Source organism: Lepisosteus oculatus, chromosome 14 (genome assembly GCF_040954835.1).
Source record: "Lepisosteus oculatus isolate fLepOcu1 chromosome 14, fLepOcu1.hap2, whole genome shotgun sequence".
Taxonomy (NCBI): domain Eukaryota; kingdom Metazoa; phylum Chordata; class Actinopteri; order Semionotiformes; family Lepisosteidae; genus Lepisosteus; species Lepisosteus oculatus.
In genome coordinates this window covers 50,834,502-50,854,889 of record NC_090709.1, presented here as the reverse complement: position 1 = coordinate 50,854,889, position 20,388 = coordinate 50,834,502, and positions in this window count along the sequence as shown.

Below are 20,388 nucleotides of genomic sequence, written 5' to 3'. Positions count from 1 at the left end.
CCTCCGGGTGTCAGCGCACTGCGTTTCAAGCCGCACTCTGTAGCTCCGTTTGGCGCGTTTTATGGCTTCCTGTAATGCATACCGTGATTTCTTGTACAGCTCTTTGTCCCCCGATTTGAATGCGATGGATCTATCTTTTATTTTATTGCGAATGTCGTTGTTGAACCACGGTAATCTCACTGTCTGGGAGATTCCAAGGGAGAGTCTCATCCCAAGTGGTTTACAACCTCAAGGTCAGAGTGCATGGTTACTCACACTGGGCACCAATAAATGTAGGCATCCTCTCACGAGGCACCAATAAATGTAGGGGTTTGTGCATTTACTGGGCCAATTGTTAATTGTAGCAGTAAGTCACAAAATGATTCTCGAATGCCCATGGAACTTTCAACCAATGAGCGACCGTAGTAACTCCAGGTAAAACTCCAGCTCCTCCTGGACATCCTCAGACTAAGCTCAGACAGTCACATAACGGCCAATGTGTCCGAGTGCCAGGACTTTTCCTTGTTCTAAGAGTCGAGAACGGATGTTGCCCGCGCGTAACCAAAGGATCCACCCGAGGTTAGCCCAGCAGCAAGCCTCGTGAACCCACCGCGAACGCTCACCTGATCAACGAGTGAACTACAGTCAGAGCTGTGGACAGCTGAATATCAGTATTCAGGACTCGCGCTACATCGGGAACGAACCAGTCTTCTTCCTGTCTAAAGATTGTGACTTTCTCGGATCTGCAGTCACTTTTCTGTGTGCAAACTCTCGTTAGTTTAAGCCAACACTAACTAACCAGTCTTCAGAGAGCATCAGCAGCGCACCGCAGCAGAAATCTCTCTCCTCCTTCTCCTTCTCTCACATCGAAACAGCACTGCCTGGCACTGGGCCAAAGAGCGCCGATTGGACGCAGCAACAGCCTGCCACTGCTTCTTTGCCTCCGCAGGACATCTGAATCCCCACAGAGCGGACTAGTATTCAACATTCTGCATTACAGCTCAAGAATTCAATTGTTACCTCACCCTGAGTTGATATCAATTGAATTCCTATGAATCATGTACTTGCTTTTGAGTATCTATTGTACAAGTTGTAACAAAGTTCATTTACAAAATGATCTAAATGAATGATATACGGAAAGTATGTCCCTCTTGGTTTGTAAGTCTTCGTGATTGAATATATACCTTTTGTATTCTGCTAAACCTCACTATAAGATCTGTTATGTTGATATGCACATTTTATGTAATAATAAATGTATTCTCGTGTATTAGTATCCATGTGTGTGTGCGTTGCTGAGTTATCCCGCTGGGTCGATCTTCTAATAACCATCAAAGAATCATTTTGTGACATACTGCTACAATTAATAATTGTCCCAGTAAATGCACAAGACGCCTACATTTATTGGTGCCTCATGAAAGGATGCCTACAAGCTCCTCCAGTAAGGACAGTAGGCTCTACTGTACACAGAGAGGGGTGGGGGTGTGGAACAAGCCGATACCCTGGCATCTCTCCCGACACAGCTGGATGAGCTCCTCCAGTTAACACAGGTGGCTCTACTGTACACAGAGAGAGGTGGGGGTGTGGAACAAGCCGATACCCTGGCTTCTCTCCAGACACAGTTGGATGAGCTCCTCCAGTCAGGACAGAAGGCACTACTGTACACAGAGAGAGGTGGGGTGCGGAACAAGCTGATACCCTGGCTTCTCTCCAGACACAGCTGGATGAGCTCCTCCAGTTAGAACAGAAGGCACTACTGTACACAGAGAGGGGTGGAGGTGTGGAACAAGCCGATACCCTGGCATCTCTCCCGACACAGCTGGATGAGCTCCTCCAGTTAACACAGGTGGCTCTACTGTACACAGAGAGGGTTGGGACAAGGGAACAAACTGCCCAGCCTTGTTGTTAAAGCCGATACCCTGCCTACAAGCTCCTCCAATTAGGACAGGTGGCTCTACTGTACACAGAGAAGGGTGGGGGTGGGGGTGTGGATTAAGCCAATACCCTGGCTTCTCTCCAGACACAGCTGGGTGAGCTCCTCCAGTAAGGACAGGAGGCTCTTCTGTACACATAGAGCGGTGGGGGTGTGGAACAAGCTGATAGTCTGGCTCCTCTCCAGACACAGCTGGATGAGCTCCTCCAGTCAGGACAGGAGGCGCTACTTTACACAGAAGGGGGTGGGAGAGGGGAACAAGTTGATACCCTGGCGTCTCTCCAGACACAGCTGGGTGAGCTCCTCCACTCAGGACAAGAGTCTCTACTGTACACAGCGAGTGGTGGGGGTGTGGAACAAGCTGATACCTTGGCTTCTCTCCCAACACAGCTGGATGAGCCCCTCCAGTAAGGACAGGAGGCTCTTCTGTACACAGAGAGGGGTGGGAGGGGAGAACAAGCCGAAACTCAGGCTTCTCTCCAGACACAGCTGGGTGAGCTCCTCCAGTCAGGACAGGAGGCTCTACTGTACACAGAGAAGGGTGGGGGTGTGGAACAAGCTGGTACTTTGGCATCTCTACAAACACTGCTGGATGAGGTCCTCCAGTTAGGACAGGAGGCTGTACTGTACACAGAGAGGGGTGGGAGAAGGGAACAAGCTGATACATGTTTGTCCAGTGCGGGACAAGCTAACACAAGGGACCACATTCGCGAACATCCAGGCAGGGTGTAACGGAACCGCTACACTATGGAAACCTGCAGGGTCTGCTGCTGGTGTCTCGCTTGCATTTCGGGCTGAGAAAGGGAAGCGTCACTTTAGGCAGGGGGCGCTGGAGAGTGGAGCAAAGGGTGTGATGAAACAAAATGCCAAAACCGGGGATTAAACCAGGGACCTTTAGATCTTCAGTCTAACATTCTCCCAACTGAGGTCTTTTCTTTTCTCGGGGTAGGAGTGACTGTTGAGTAGCCCTTAGAAATGAAGCAGAGCACTTCAACGGTACTGGTGTGTGTGTGTGTGTGTGTGTGTGTGTGTGTGTGTGTGTGTGTGTGTGTGTGTGTGTGTGTGTGCCCTGGTGATTCTGGGAGACAGATCGAACCTGGGATAAAAGAGGGGGCTAAGCCCTCTTCCATTTGCTAGTTCAAAGTTGTACAACCCATTTGTATCTGCTAGGCGGCACAGCCGTCATGCACAAAGAACACTTTGAAAACTGTCAAAGGCAAGTCATTCCGAGTTGGTCGTTTGTGTTTTCCATTCAGACGCAAAATGCTGAAATGATCTCTCGGCTCCTCGGTTGTCATTTCTGCTCCGTAAAGGAATCACAGCACGCGTCGGCTTCCAGCACGCTGGGTCGGGACACGATGCCTGGGGTCGGAGATAGCGATGTCTTCCTCATTAGTATTGTAACGCCCACACCTGGTGGTGAGGAAGAAGTGCACGTAGGCACTCATAGTACCGCGGAGCAGGCTGGGAGTTATAATAATAATAATAAACTTTATTTTATATAGCGCCTTTAAAGGTGGCTTCTCAAAGCGCTTTACAGGATGACAATAACAATAAATAAGAAGACTACAACAATAAATAAGAAAATTTCACAAGACAGGACACAATTATAATTACAACAATACAACAATAACAATAGAGGAGACCGTGGAAGATGGTATTAAGAAGAGCAGAGGGGTGAAGAATGGAACCAGTTAAGTAAAGGCTTTTCTGAAAAGGAGGGTTTTGAGTCTGGATTTGAAGGAGTTTAGAGAAGGTGACTCTCTAATATCCTTGGGCAAGGAGTTCCAGAGCTTGGGGGCATAGCAGGAGAAGGCCCTGTCGCCCATACAATGTAGACGGGCTTGGGGGACAGTAAGGAGGGCAGAATTTGAAGAGCGGAGGTTGCGAGGTGGGGAGTAGGGCGATAAAAGTTCAGACAGGTATTGAGGTGCCAAGCCATGCAAAGCCTTGTAGGTGAGCATGAGGATTTTAAAGTCTACGCGGAATTTGACCGGAAGCCAGTGCAAGGACTCCAGGATAGGAGTAATGTGAACACTTGCACTAGATCTGGTCAGGATTCTGATTCTGATTCTGAGTTGTAGCCGGGGAAAGTCTGAGGGTTAGCACGATGACCTGCAGCTGACCCTGCATATGTAAACAGTGTCATGGTAGTTTTAGTGTCCTTTGTAGTCTTATAAGTGTATATAAGTGTATAGCCTGTTGATAAGTAATTACCACCCTAAAGATGTGTACGTGTTCCGTCAGTGTCCTCATGTGTGTGTAGATGCTGTGTTTGGTTTTGTGCTTGTTAAAGAATAAAAACAGTTGCTTGGTTAAGTTATCACGTCTCCACTAATCCTTTGTCCGGAAGAAACCTGAATGCGCTACGTTGCCGTCAGAAGTGGGCAGGATGGACAAACCGTGGCAGACATTAGCTTATTCTGTCAAGCACTGGCTGACTTTAAAAGAGACCGAGCCCACTGGCAGCACACATACAGAGCCTGAGCAACTCAGGGGCAGGATCCGACATGCTCGCTCCCCGGCGACTGCCTCCGCCGCTGCCACTGCCTCTTTTTCCCCCGGCTCTGGCAAGCCCGCGTCCCTCGGCCTTCGACGGGCCTGCCCTCCACCAGGTGAAGTCGCTCTCCCTGCCACACCAACTCCTGCAAACTCAAGTCCAAACTGGCCCCCACTCGCTGCAGTACGTCCAGCCCCAGAATGCAGTCCTCCTGGATGGGTGCGAGGTAGCAGGGGTGGCGCACCGTCGCTGCACCTAGACGGAAGGCAAGCACCTGTTTCCCCCGGACTGCAGCGAGCTGTCCTGTCACGGTCCTTAGCCGCAGACTGGAGGCCTCCCATCCTGGGGGGTTGGTGCCCTCGGTGTCGGGGAGGACGCCCGGCCGGAGTAGAGTTACCGATGAACCGGTGTCGAGTAGGGCCAGGCAAGGTTGGTCCTCGATTTTGCAGTGGAGGTACAGGCCCCGGCTACAGCCGACTCGCCCCACGGTGGCGTGAGGGGCGCCGGTCTTAACAAAGCTCTCCGGAGCGGGGGTTGAGGTGTTCGAGGGGCGGCCTTCCCCACGCTGAGTTGCCCCATTCCCATTTCCCTACGCCAATCGGGGAGTGCGAGGTTCGGGTGCCCGGCAGAACCGGGCTCGGTGTCCTCTCTTCCCGCAGCGGTTGCAAATCAGCGTGCGGGGCTGTTCCGCGGGGGTCGCTGCCCGGGCTGGCTCCTCTTCCCCTTCGCTGGATTCCTCCGTCGCCGTCTCGGTCAGCCGGCAGGGCGCACTGCGTCTGCTGGCACTTCCAGTCACCCCGAACACCGCCTCAGCCCGTGTAGCAAGGGCCAAGGCCTGCTCCAGCGATGTAGGCGCGGCCAGCTGCACGTGGCGCTGCAGCTCCTCGGGTGAGAGGGCCTTGAGAAAAGCCTGGAGAGCCATCTCCCGCTGCGCCTCCCGGGGGAAAGTTGGGTATCCTCGGCGGGCGAGGAACGCGACATCAGCGGCAACAGGGCCCAGTCGCTCTCCTGGTCGGCGCCGCCGCAGGGCCAGCCTCTCCCGCATCAAGTCCGGCGCCTCCTCTATACCGAAACGCAGCTGGAGAGCCGCCGCCAGCGCCGTGTATTCGCCTCTGTCCTCCTCCGGGACGTCCAGGAGCGCCTGGCAGGCCGCTCCTTCCAGCGCCGCCGCCCGGCTCCAGCCATTCGTCCGGGCCGCGAGCTGGAACTGCACCTCGTAGATTTCCCAGGGCGCTTCCCCATTGTAGCGACCTGGTCGCACCCGCGCTGATGGGTGTGGGAATCTCTGATCGGCTCCGGCAGGGAGAGTATCCTCTGGGGTGCCCGCTGACCAGGAGTAGCGGCCAGTTGCCCCAATTCTACCGGCAGAACCACTATTGAATAGCCCTGGTAAGGGCTGTGGCCACCTATCGCACCCAGGAGTTGCTCAGGCTCCCTATGTGCGCTGCCAATGGGTTCTGTTTCTTCCAGCGTCAGCCGGTGCTTAACAGAATCGGGTAGTGTCTGCCACGAGTTGTCCATTCTGCCCGCTTCTGACACCAATGTAGCATTTGCAGGTTCTTTTCAGAACAAGGACGAGTGGAGACGCGATTAACAAACAAGCATTAACTTTATTCGTTTACAACCACACAAAACCAAACACAGGATCTACACACACATGACGAGACTGATGGAACACGTACACATATTTAGGGTGGTAATTACCTAACAACACACTATACTTTTACAGGACTACACAGGGCACTAGAATTACTAGGCCATTATTTACACAGGTAGGGTCAGCCGCTGGTCATCGTGCTGACCCTCAGACTCTCCCCGGCTACCACTCCCAGCATGCCCAGCTGTACTACGAGCGCCTAGGGGCGCTTCCTCCTCACCACCAGGCGAGGGTGTTACAATATGGACTCCCAGGAGGCTCCCATACTTCGGATTCTTGCGTTCTTATCAGAACATACTGATGCGCAAACATATTCATTACCATATTTCAAAGCATTGGAAAAATATATGTCGTACAGCAACACAAAAACAGGAAGACAAGTATCACAGCTACTATAATCGGTGTTAGTAACTTAAAGAAAAACATTCCCCCTGGCCCAAACAGTGATTCTAACCAGGAGAGAAATGGGTGAGGCTGTAGAATGAGGCATTAAAGCACATACATAACAAGATGCATTACATTTCTTTAATTTTACAGTATGATTTATAAGTTTATACCACAAATTACTCATATCCCCCTCATTATCAGTTTCATTCAGCCAGTTTGTATACAAAGAGGCTTCGCGTTTAGATTCTTCCTCTTTCTGGGTGGTGACAGGCTTCCACATAAAAAGGAAAAGGGCTGGGCACATCAGTACCAAGCATGTGATCCCCATCTATCCCTGTGGAGACATCACTCCTGTGCCTTGCTCAGTTCGTTTGTGACCTTTTTACAGTGGGAAGCATGAATTCAGGGCACCCTTTCCGTGACTTTCACAGTAGTCGCAGTGATCAGCAGCCTTGGTACGTTCCCCTCCACCTGAGCGAACACCACTTCTTTTTCCTGTCTTTCACCAGAATCCAGTCTCCTTATTCACGCTTTAGTTCTTACAGCACAGGTAAATCCCTGTGCGCTGGAGCCCAGCATTTTTCTTAGGGTTTTTTTTTACAAGATTGGTCAACAGCTGGGTAATAACTCTTAGAAAAATCTACACATTGTTCCACTGCCTCAGCTGTGCCGTTTTGCAGAACAATTCCAGCTGAAGTTGTAAAATTTCTCTTTGGTCCGTTCCTGCAAAACATCTTATTATGAACAATATTATTATGAACCATAATAATAATTTGCATCTAGGGGAATCACTCCCAAGGGTAACCCCCCTTAAAACTATATTGTTCTACCCATCAGGTTCTGCCACTAGATAAGAGAACCTTTCCCATGAAATCATTTTTTGACCTTCATGATCCCTTCAGGGCGTACAATTAGCACAGAAGCAGCAGCTTTAGTCCACATGTTTTTCAAGCAGGATATTAACAGTATGATCATAATGAATAATACCAGACACACAAATATGTATTAAACCAGAGACCCTCTCCAGGTTCCTAGCACAGACTGTAGCCATGCACCAATGCCCCAATCATCTGGATTATAATTATGATATATATTTTTCTTCATCATAGATGTGCTTTGCTAAGTCATTAATTTGCTAATAATTGTCTAGAATACAAGTACTGTTTAGTCTTTGCTCACCTAAACAGCTGTCTATCACACTAATAGAGAATGGCCTAAAACTGTGATTATAGCAAGGAGCATACAGTTATTTCCATTCTAATACATCTGAGTTACACTCAGACTAAAAGCAGGGCTATTTACCCATGCCAGTAAACCTAAATAATCACCTCTATCAAAGGGGATTACTCCCATGAGCATCTTTTATAGCAATACAATCCCAACATGAGCTCTGGTTATTATTTGTGGCTGACTGATAAAGTATTGATTCCATATCCCCATTTTATCAAAGTAAAGCTCCTTACACTTAACAGGTACACTGTCGCCCCCCCTCAGGAAGCTCAACAAACACAGAAACAGTGACAATATAATAATTAATGTTCACTCAGTCTCTGGTGCAGTGGTTCGGTGTCAGCGCAATGCGTAGATCCAGCGATCTCATTCTGTCACTCAGATGGCAGAGTCGGTAGTCAGTTGCACTTGATATGGTCCTTCCCAGCAGGGTTGCAACATCTGGCAGGGTATATCTTCCTCACCACACCCACTCGCCAGGTATCAGGTCGTGTCTTCCCTCTACTGGAGGTCTCCAAGCGTCCAGCACCTATTCACCAGCCCCATGCTTTTAACAACCTACAATACTACAATAGAGAATTAGCAAATTCAACAATCCATTAGCCAAATTCATCCCTCCAGGAAGTTTCGTTGATTGGCCTGTGATGATATCAAACAGGCTCTATTACACAGTTCTGTTTGATCCAGCCCGCATCCCATGGCGTTCCTTCAGTCTGAGGTCTAGTCGATCTTTAAGAGTTCTGTTCCTTCATTCCACTGTTCCAGCAGACTGAGGGTGATCTCAGTCCATTTACCCCGAATAATGCAGCCACAGCCTGTCCCTTGATCATAATACAAGCGGTAGGGCAGTGCCCACCGAGGGCTTATCTCCATCATCAAGTGTTTGGTAGACACAGAGGCAGTGACAGCAACCCATTGGGAAAACAGATGATAAGAGCCAAGGTTTCCCTTTACAATTGTAAATTGTAAACATTTGCTACTGCATGAAAGGTTTCTCAGGAGCAGGCCTTTTGAGCTGTAGCACCTGCACCTGAACTGTAGTTGAGATCCTTTGATAAGCATCACATTGAGTTACCACATAAGTGGCTACTGCTTCAAACACGGTCCCCACCCAGGTGTCCGACAGAGTGCATTTGTCGAGCTACAAAGGGCATTAGGCTGTGAGGGCATGCAGGGCGTCCAGTGTGCTGGCAGCACCACACTCTTTTCTAACCATGTCCTTTTCTCTGCTTTAGAGGCCTCAGCCTGAATATCCTGTAGCTGTCCCCTTTTCACCAACAGAGGTCTCACAGGGGTCTCAGACTCCTGTTCTACCTGGACTGTGCACCTGACAGCTACATCTGCAAAGTTGTTCCCTCGAGTTACTGGAAACATTTCTTTATTATGTGATTTATACTTTACCACAGCTACTTCAGCCAGTAGCTGCAAAGCTTCTAACAGTTCAGAGACAAACCCAGCATTCTTGACTGGAGTCCCTTCCATGTTGGGGAAATCCCTATTCCTTCACTGCCATCCAAAATTGTAGCATACACCAAATGTATATATACAGTCTATATAAATTGCTACAATTTTCCATTTAGCATATTTACAAGTTTCAATTAAATATTTTCATTCGGTCTGCTAGTTCTACACCAGATTATTCACAGTTTATACAGCCAGGCAGGTAGCCTGCACAACACATAAACACGGCCCCTTGGCCACCGCATCAAGGGGTCCTGAATAATAATAACCCACCAGACGATGCCTATCTCCATGTTCCTGCACCAGCACAACGGCTCACAACCCATTTCTTTCACTTACAGACAGATTACATACAGATGATCCGTCTGAGGGAATCCAGTCCAGGGCCAGTGCCTGCAAAAAAGCTTGTCTCAAAACATCAAAACCGGTTTCTGCTGCAGGGGTCAAGGCAATCTTGTCTTTAGACTGCACTACCCCCCTTAAACCAATACGTCACTGGACAAGCTCGTTCTGAGAAGGCATTCACCCTGGCTTTATCATGTAGTTGGTTTTATACTCCTTTTTTTTTCAAGATCCAGTACTTGGAGTAGCCCGGCCTTATGGATTCCCTCATTAGGTAAAACAATCACAATATCACATAACTCTATTGAGTTAGGTTTACATAAATGCTATTTCATGCAGTAATTCCTTATAAAATGCTACAGTCTGGGCCTAAAATAGGTCTGGGGTGTCCCCCACCCACATCAGTAGTTGAAACTGTACATCTTTACCCAAGCAGACTCTGACAGCTTATATTTGCTTTAAACACAACCCTTGCACTCCTTCTCCTGTAGCCTCCTGTTACCTATTAGAAAACTTTATATCACATTTTTATGCTGTTTTAGTCTAAAAACGGAACAGCTGTGCTCCTGTGTCCCCCAGTTACTGCACACTGTAAGATTATTTCACTTTTATTTCAATCCTGAGATAAATTTAGGAAGGCTAAAGAGGGGTTTACTAGATTAAAGCTGTTAGTTCACGCACGGCTCTCGTTTCAGCTTCTGACATGTTCTTTAATTGTGAAATCAAGCCTCTTTCTTCCAATTTCTCCAAAAAACACATTTTTTTTAGTAACTGCACACCAGCTTATTAGTAGTTTTGTCTTTGGGGTTTTATATCTCGGTATAACATGAAAGTCGCACAATAGTTTCGACAAACTGGCGGCTCCCTTTTCTCCTCCTTGGGAGTCTTTTTACCTCCCATTTGCAGCGCTCGCACTTCTGCATGCATGCTTCGCGAGTTATTAAATCAAATCTGTCTCCACTGTCCGTAATATCAGGAAAGCATAGTTGTACATTCTTGGCAACATCAGGTTTTAACACACTCAAGTAAATTTGGTTTATTACTGTGGAAGTATCTTCATTCACTTCCTTTTCATCGGCTAACCCCGAGTATACTATCCATAAAGCTATAAACCTTTCTGTAAAATCTGAAAACATCCTCACTTCCTTCTGCTGACATGCTGTTACTTTTCTCTAATCAGTTTTCGGTGGGTAATGCTCTTTCAAAAATCTCCACACTAATTCCCACCCTTCTCCCAGATTCTCTCTTAAGGCGTTCTATTTCTTCTTTTGCTGTTTCTTTTTCTGCATATATAACTTCGTTTCGTTCAGCCATTGCTTTTAGCTTTTCCATCAGGGATTTTTGCGTCTCATCTATGATATTCTGTTGAATTCTCAAATATTCCTCTAACTATTGTTTATTTTTATCCAAATATTCATACACTTTTCTACATTCCTGTTCAGCCTAAATTCCGTCTGACAGTCAATATTTCTTTTAAGTTTCACTTTGGATTAATCAAACTTTTTTTCTTCACACCAAACCATTTTCACTTCTCCCACGCGCCCCGCGGAATCCCCCAGTCGAGACAAACTGACGAACTATCACAATACGGGAACACGGACCAGGTTCCAAATCCTGGCTTTAAACACACAGTTGAATTGAGTTACCATTTTCGGCTCTTCTGCGAGTACAGTTCTAGTTACTACCTTCAGCCGTACTGCAGTCGTGTACCAGGATGCAACACCTGGATTTTTTCGCACGGGCAGGGCGAGACGCTATTCCTTTAGCAATCCCTCTTTTTCTACCCCACCTTCACAAAAGAGGCATCTAAAAACACATACACCATTAACTCATTTTTCTGTTGTATTTGCTTCAGCTTCAGGAAAACCCTGAACCCACCACAGCAACATGGAGAGGACAAGGGACTTTTTAGAAAAGAGGAGTCCTTACCTCTTTTTAGAAGCGGCCGCCTATCTTTTCCTCTCCATGTCCGTGTGGTTTAATTTAGATGGACACTTCTTCATCATTTGGGTCATGTATCCGCCAATCTGCCTCCTCCTTTTTACAGGATGTTGTAAACCTTTAGGAACAATATGATCTAGCAACAAGGTTATGTCACTGTAATTACAGATGCAGCCATTCAAAGTGAGCGGTACAGAAATGTACCGCAGGTATGATGACACGGGGTACCGCGGTGCGTGATTGGTTGACCGACAGGGGCACTCGTGGTCCGTTGGTCTGTCATAGAAAGACTTACTGTAAACGTCTTTACTGTGCCCGTTGTAGATATTGAATTTTACCACTGAAGGGAAATCTTAGTAGCTGAGCATAAAAAGAATAGGAGCATACTGTAACGCGTGTGAAGGCCGTAAACGATATTAATTTTGGAACGTAAACATACAGTATATAGCTGGTCTTGGTACTTTAAAGAAAAAAATACACACCAGTATTCCATTTCTCCCTAAACATTGTAAGCTTCGAAGTCTTTAACTAACGTGATACCGGAGTCAACAAGCATACTTTTAGAATTTGATTAAAAGGGAATATAATATGGAATCGCGTATCTAAAGAATTTAATAACGGTATGATTATATCCGTGTACTGCGGCAGGGCTGTGTAGGGCTGTTTCGCCTGCCTGATCATGCGAGCTGTCTTGTAGCCTACTGGTCTAGGTGTGTGACTACCAACTGGCAGGTTGTGTGTTTGAATCCAGCTGGTGCTGGACTTTTATTTTAACAAACATTTCTTCGAAAAAATAGGTAAGCGATATTATGGACAATCAATTGACTTTTATATTTCAAAATATCGCAACATGATCGATATTTGCGATATTTTGAACATATCTTCCCTCCTGACAGCGGTTCCTGCTTCTATTGTGTGTGTGTGTGCAACAGTAAATTTTTATAGAGAAATGGAGGCTGGACAGTATGCGTTACAATATAAACATTTATATTGATTTAAATCGTGTTCTGATTTAAATCGCAAACGCGTGTTTAATTATGTGTTTTTTAATCATGATCAGACTAATGCATTTCTGCATTTTCTGTATGAACCAGCTTAGAGGTTCATACAGAAAGACAGCTTGTGTTTAAATTGAGTGTAAGGTAATTTATGCTTCTAAAGTCATGGTCAGTATTGTTGTACTGTGCTGTACTGTGTCACATTATTTTATAGCGTTTTTATTGCGTTATTAAATCCGGTGGCGCTGTGTTAGTTTCCTGACTCACATTATTTAAACGGCGACACTGATCATTCATCTCTAAATAAACTTTATTTTATATAGCGTTTTAAGCGAATAGGTAATTAGATTGCTCATAAACCTAATCACTTTTTCTACATAAACACAGTGTGATTGCTCTCTGAAAATGCTTTTCCTTTATTTTTAAAGTAGGCTCAGATTTCAACTATAGATCGTATTATTATAAACTTTCTTGGAAAAATGTATTTTATGTAAACCATGTTTGCTGTTAATTCATTTAGGGCTAAAATACGTTCATTGTCTTCCAATCGAGTCGAGTTGACATTGGAAGCCTGCCACACCCGGACTGTTAAACCAACGCATTAGCACGTCAAAGCCCATTGAGCCAGTATTGGCTTTAGTATTTAGTATTTAGTATATTGTAACGCTTACGGCAGACAGGCACTGTGTAGGAGCCGACGCACCAGAGCAGCGCATCGAGGGAGCGTCTGCATTTATAACTTAGTTTTTAAAATTAGTCAAGCAATACGAAGCATCTCCTTTTACTTAGTGCCTGAGCATACTGCAACGCGTGTGAAGCCCATAAACGATATTAATTTTGGAACTTAAACATACAGTATATGGCTGGTCTCGGTACTTACACACATACACACCAGTATTCCATTTCTCCCTAAACATGTTAAGCATCGAAGTCTTTAACTAACGCGATACCGGAGTCAACAAGCATACTTTTAGAATTTGATTAAAAGGGAATATAATATGGAATCACGTATCTCAAGAATTTAAAGACCAGACAATCGCAAACTCGTTTTCAATAAAATTATTTTATTCATTCAGCAGTTTGTGAGAGGGACATCCAGCAGGGAGAGACACACACACCGGTTTTCATTGACAAAATTGTTTTTTTTCAATTCCTCTTGTCTAACAGGAATGTTTTGTTTGTGGACAGACTGTTAGACAAGAGGAAAAGACCGCCTCCTCCTACGAAGCATTTCGTTGATCCGATCACGAATTCTTTTCCAGTCGTACGCAGCAAGGGTTGAGAATCTCCGATTCACCATCGTACTAATGGTTTCCCGGAGATTGCAAGGCAAGGCTCTTTTGCCTCTGGACCCATCGAAATTTACAGACGTGGTCCACCCCCAGTAAATTTCAAAAGTCACAAGATTTCGAAACACGAGGGCGGCGTAGCGGTCGGCTCTTGCTTTCCCGTCTATGCCGATGCACTGCAAGTACAACCCCCCCTCCATCTCCGGGGTGATGGGTAGCAGTTGGACATCTGGGAGAATTATTCGTCCCACTGGCATCTGTGAATTCCGCTGTGCTTCCTGGGGGGAGATAGCCGGCGGGGACAGCATCAACAGATTCCTGCGCGGTGGTGAACTGAGAGGCCGGGATGGAGTGTCCTGAGGCGGTGTGTGCTCTGCGGGGGGCAGAGCTTCCGCCAGGCATTGCAGCCTGCGCGGTGGGGAGAGGCACTTTTCGGGAGACAGCTGCTCAACTGTTTGACTGCTGGAACTCTAGCCTCCCAATTCTCCCCAGTAATGCATCATAATGCTCCCGCTGCTGCCGAAATGTCTCCATACAGGTGCTGCTTCTACAGGTTGGCACCCTGGCCAGTGGCCGAGAGCAGAGACCCACGGCCTGTGGCAAAATAACATAATTCATGTAAGAAATAAAGTCACACAGTAGTATTCATCAGTCGCGGAACAGAAGTCAAAATAAACTTTTCTTTTTTTCCATCTTACCACTTTCTTTTTTACTGTCCTGGTGGTAGATCGTTTCGCCGGTGCGGTGTTTTCTTGAAGAACAGGCTACGAAGAAATAATTATAATTGAATTTAAAATTCAAAACGGCAATAATACCTTGTAATATGCGCTGTAATCGCGTATTTCAGATGAAGTCTGCTGTATTTGCTTACCCTTCGCTCTTTGGAAGCTGGGGCGGCAGAAGCACCCCGTCTCTTCCGTAAAACGCCTTGGTCTCCATACTGTACTATGGTCGCTGTAGTGCAGGTTCGCAGTTTTTTTTTGTGATGGGAGCTCACCCAATCCCTTGGTGTCTTTTATGCGTCACACATACTGTATTTCAGCGCCATATATTTCATGGATATTATGGAATATAATGGATGGATATCTTAGTTATCTTTCTAGTTCACAGGTTTGCATGCATAATTTAATTTTGAAAGCCACTGAGACATCAGGTACTACTGTTGTATTTATGAAAAAGAAACAAAACAAAAAACATACTAACAACTGTGCCATCCTACTCCTTAGTTAATACATTTTATTATTCATAAACAGTTAACATTGTTAGCAAAATATTTTGAATTATATTTAACCCTATTTTTTCTTTAGTTTTGTATTTAACTTATTATATGATAGTCAGACTTAATGTATATTTGAACAATGAAAATATATTTTTACAAGATTTTACATTAAGCATTTAAAATTAATATGGTTAATAATAGTAAACCGTAACATGCTGTAACAAGATCGGTTAAACTGCGAAGAAAATGCTTTCAGAGAAAATGTTTCAGGTGTGAAGAACATAGATCTCCAATGCAATTTCAACCAAACCTGTTCCCACACACCCTGCCCCCACTACCATTAGAATATACACAAACATTTTAGCGTTTCATTCTGAGCAGAAGACCCTCACACCTGAGTGCTGGCTGTGACGAATTAAACCGGATTTACAGGTTTCAATCATAGACCATGTGACATGGGACTCAGTAAACTACAGTAACACCGTATTTGATAACGCTATAAAAACGCTATAAAATAATGTGACTTGGCACAGAACAAGTTTACAGCACAGTACAAAAATAAATGCTGACCATGACTTTAGAAGCATAAATTGCCTTACACTCAATTTAAACACAAGCTGTCTTTAGCCCTCTAAGCTGGTTCATACAGAAATGTAGAGATCCAGGCTCAGAACACACAGCTTCATTAGCGAATACATATGCAGGACAACTAGAGAAGACGTTTTACAGAGGATGGATTTTTAGAAACATCCCATCAGACATCCCATCATATTCACAACGTGAAATCTAGAAAATAATATTACCTAACCAATATCCGCAATATGGAAACAGAACCTGTGTAATTGTTGATAGATGATGTACTCGTAACATTTTTTCAAGACGAACTACAACATTTAAAAAATGACTTGTATGTACTTGATATCTCTAATCAATCCACGGGTCCCAGCACAAAACGAAAGTAAAACGCATACCGTTTCGCGCTTCTTATTAGTTGCTCAAAAGTAATTTGACCGTATGAAATGCATAATATAAACCTAGAAACATATACGTGAGCAGTACTTAAGCACTGTAGTATCGGTGTTAAGACATACCTCTCAAATACTGTAAATCAAGTTAAAAATATCTGAAGACCGATTCTGGTCGTAATGAAACCATGCAAGGGAGTTTTTATGTCCGTTGCAGTTCTTTTGCAACATGAATATAATTATATCGTTATTAATTTCTTGAGATACGCGATTCCATATTATATTCCCTTTTAATCAAATTCTAAAAGTATGCTTGTTGACTCCGGTATCACGTTAGTTAAAGACTTCGAAGCTTAAAATGTTTAGGGAGAAATGGAATACCGGTGTGTATATTTTTCTTTAAAGTACCGAGACCAGCCATATACTGTATGTTTATGTTAAGATTTCCCTTCAGTGGTAAAATTAGATATGAATATTCAATACTTAAACGGGCACAGTTAAGACATTAAATATACATATACATATTGTATACAGTACAGTTTGCATACGGTAATATGTTTATGTTACGCGATTAAAAAATAAATAAATAAAACTGGAAGGTCCAGCACCACCATTATGTTTATATGGTTGTTTTTGTTGGTTGGTTGTTATTATGGTTATTAATAATACGATCTATAGTTGAAATCTGAGCCTAAATAAAAAGAAAAAGCAAGTGATTAGGTTTATGAGCAATCTAATTACTTATTCGTTTAAAACGCTATATAAAAGAAAGTTTATTATTAATTTGCTGGACAGAGCGGTGACCATTATTATGCATAAGACAAAGATAACGATCCTGATCAGTTTAGAAATTTGTGTACGCTGTAAGGTTTTTACTTCTTAAACTTTTAAAATACATGTTTTGAATAGAAAGAAATCCTCTTCCTGGTACAGTATGTATAGCAAACCAGCACGTCTTTTTTCTCCAATCAGAGGGGTGTCAGATGGTGTCAGCCAATCACCATTCTGCGTTGGGTAGCAACGGGTGACTGTTCTCAGGCGGAAGATGTAAACAGCTTAATGTTCGTGTTAAATAATTTTTTTAAATTCAATTAAACGGGCACAGTTAAGACATTAAATATACATATACATACTGTATACAGTACAGTTTGCATACGATAATATGTTTATGTTACGCGATTAAAAAATAAATAAATAAAAATGAAAAGTCCAGCACCAGCTGAATTCGAACACACAACCTGCCAGCTAGTAGTCACGCACCTAGACCAGTAAGCTACAAGACAGCTCGCATGATCAGGCAGGCGAAACAGCCCTACACAGCCCTGCCGCAGTACACGGATATAATCATGCCGTTATTAAATTCTTTAGATACGCGATTCCATATTATATTCCCTTTTAATCAAATTCTAAAAGTATGCTTGTTGACTCCGGTATCACGTTAGTTAAAGACTTCGAAGCTTACAATGTTTAGGGAGAAATGGAATACCGGTGTGTATTTTTCCTTGTGATATTTTAAGCTCTAGTTGAATGATAGGTGTCACATTTTAAATCATTTTCGTAGCTAGAAATTATGAAACGCCCTGTTAAAAGCAAGGAAGTTTTTATGCCCGTTGAAGTAAAACAAAATGCCTGACAAAGTATGGCTTGGACAGATTCCAAGTGCTTGTACAAATGTGCTAAAGAAATTATACTTTGAGTATACAGCTTGTCCAAAGTCATCCATTATTAATACTATTAGTAATATCTCAGTAAAGGCTTTGATGCATAAATATTTCTGATAAAGGTAGGTTGTGTACTTTTGTCCAACTGAGCAATCTTGCTTTCATAAAATATACCAACATTTGAATGACTGATGATTAACATGCTGTAATACACAGTTCAAAATTAAAGGCTCGAATGCTGTACATGAGAGGTTAAGCTCCCCCTGGCGGTTTTACAAGGCGACGCTGGATAGCTAGTCACGTGACACACGTGATACCGCGTGATACCCCGGTGGGCGTGTTGCGGTATGCCGTGAAATACCTCACCCATTTTGAATGTCTGCATCTGTACAAATGTCAATTTTTTTTGTAGATTTAAAGGTGTTCTCTGTTTTCAAAGGATAGGTTCTTAATTGGCATAATGATTTGGTATTGATTTTGTATCGTTGTATTATAAAGTTTGTGCTTTCTGTGTTTATATCGTATTGTGAACTTATTTTTTAAACAAATGCTTACAAAGGCAAACACGGCACACATCTGTTTATACCAGTGGTGAATTGTACATTTTTATTAAGTACAAGCTACTGTGCACTTCTGGGAGTATAACAGGTTCGATATAAAGTGGCAAAAATATAAAAGGGGAAAATACCCCAGACTGCGTGTAAAGCCCTCGTTGTGACTTTTTTAGATTAAAATGGTGTACTGTGCACGAAATGTTGCAGAAACACAATCTGATATTTTGATAATTATTATTTTAATAATTTGATCAAATTGAGGCCCAGGATCCAAATCTTCAGTTCTGATTTTTTTAAGTGATATTTTTCCTTCCTGTCGTGGAAGTCACAGGATGTGAGCAATTGTTTTTTTTACGTTGCGATCCAAAGAGCCTCAGACGCACTGTAACCAAACCAGGATGGATTCTGCTGGGAGCCGGACTGAGCTCATTCTCACTCCCTGTGCTAAAAACAGAATAAGCTCTTCCCCGAACATCGTCTACAGTTGCTGGATGGTGCTCTGCGTCTTACTGCTCCGGCAATTACTTTGACGAAAGACAGATCACTTGTGCGCTTTTAACCTTCTCGCAGCTACGGGCGAGACTGACGCTCACGAGATGAAGGCACCCGCTGGAACACATTCTCTAACTTTCACAATCGCGACAGACTTCGCTGTGTCAGTGTTCTGTGTAAAACGTCGGTTTGAACATCATGGGAGCTGTTTTTAATAAGCTGCTGAGAAAAGAATATTTTAATCTTCCTGCTGTCAGTAGTATTGTGCATATAGTTGACTCTTACCTGAATGAAAACAGGATGTAAAGGAAGGGTTTCAGAAATCAAACAAAGCTTTATTCCCGTGCTTACAGTCTGGGTAATGGGAGACTGCGCTGTTCTGCTTCCTATGGTCATATACGGGTTTTTCGCATGAAGCCGTATTGAACAGTATTTCTCGCGTTGTGAACGTGTGCACACAGCGGTCCCCCGGGTTCCAGTTCGTGCGTAATTACGCATCGATGAAAAACTGGAGGTTTAAAAAAAGATAATTAGCTCACTGATAGTTTGATGTAAAGGCTGTGGAAATATCCACAAGTCGTGGTCTTTAAAATGCATTTGGTTTGACGGCGTTCTGTGCTTCCATTGCGAAGATATGGACAAAAGAATATTCGTGCTTGGTAAAAAAAATGTCATAAAACCGAAAAAGTAAAGGCTGAGAAATCATCCACAATGTATTTTATACACAAAGCAAGTGTTTTTGTAACTCTAAGAGGTTTCGTGAAAGCGCTACAGGCGTGCCAAAATCGTTTTCGAACTTCGAGCTAACTTTACCCCGGTATTGAGAAGAGGATCATGGTGACACTCAAATCACCTGTCTTTGCTTCTTTCGAGAACTAATGGCTTATTGAGGTGCAAACATCGGTTCAAATCAAGACTCTCTGATACTGCAGTTGCTTCTTTGAGAGTTTCTTCAAATCTTTCAACTGAACGTCGATATCGAGGGATATTAACGGTAAAATCTTACTGATTTTGGTTTTCTTTTGATCGAAATTGTATTAAAATTTGAGCCTCTTTCACAGTTGTATAATATTTTCCCCTGCATCCTCAGATAAAAATTCTAAATACCACAAAGTTACAATATATGGAATAGCATTTATTTTTAATTGTATTTTAACATTTGCATTTATTTAGAGCTACATTTAGTGCTAGATAAAGATAACATTACTAATATTGATGGAGTAGAAATGTAAGATGAATTTTTGAGCTAAAAGTCCTTAAGCGCCTCCTGTAACAGCTAAGGACTCATAGCAAGATTATTTTTTTTTCAAACCCAAACTTTGCTATTGCATTGCGCGTTATGTAAACACGACCAGTTCCGGTTTCTGGTGAGTGCATTTTTTTCAAACTGAAATTCACAAGAACATTTTTTAAGATGCGCCATGTCCCAAAACCGTTTATCAGGACTACTATTAATATCAGGTGAAAGCAGTACAAAACATAAATTTAGCCAAAATATTAAGAGACTATTGTCTGTCAGCTACTAAGCCATGTTCAGCCAACGCTAGAAATATTGCTGCTCTCCTACAGTAGCAAAAGACCGCCAACCCGACTTAGAAACAGAACACAAAGGCACAAACCGACGGAATTGGGATTCGAAAACACGCGTGCAGAGCCCAATAGATTAGCATTGCAAATCCGTGCCAAAACTATTGAGATACATCAGAATCGTACCTGAATGTGGCTTGACTTCTTTGGATTTTAGGAAATTTATTTCAGCGTGTTTATTTTTTCTGCCTGTGAT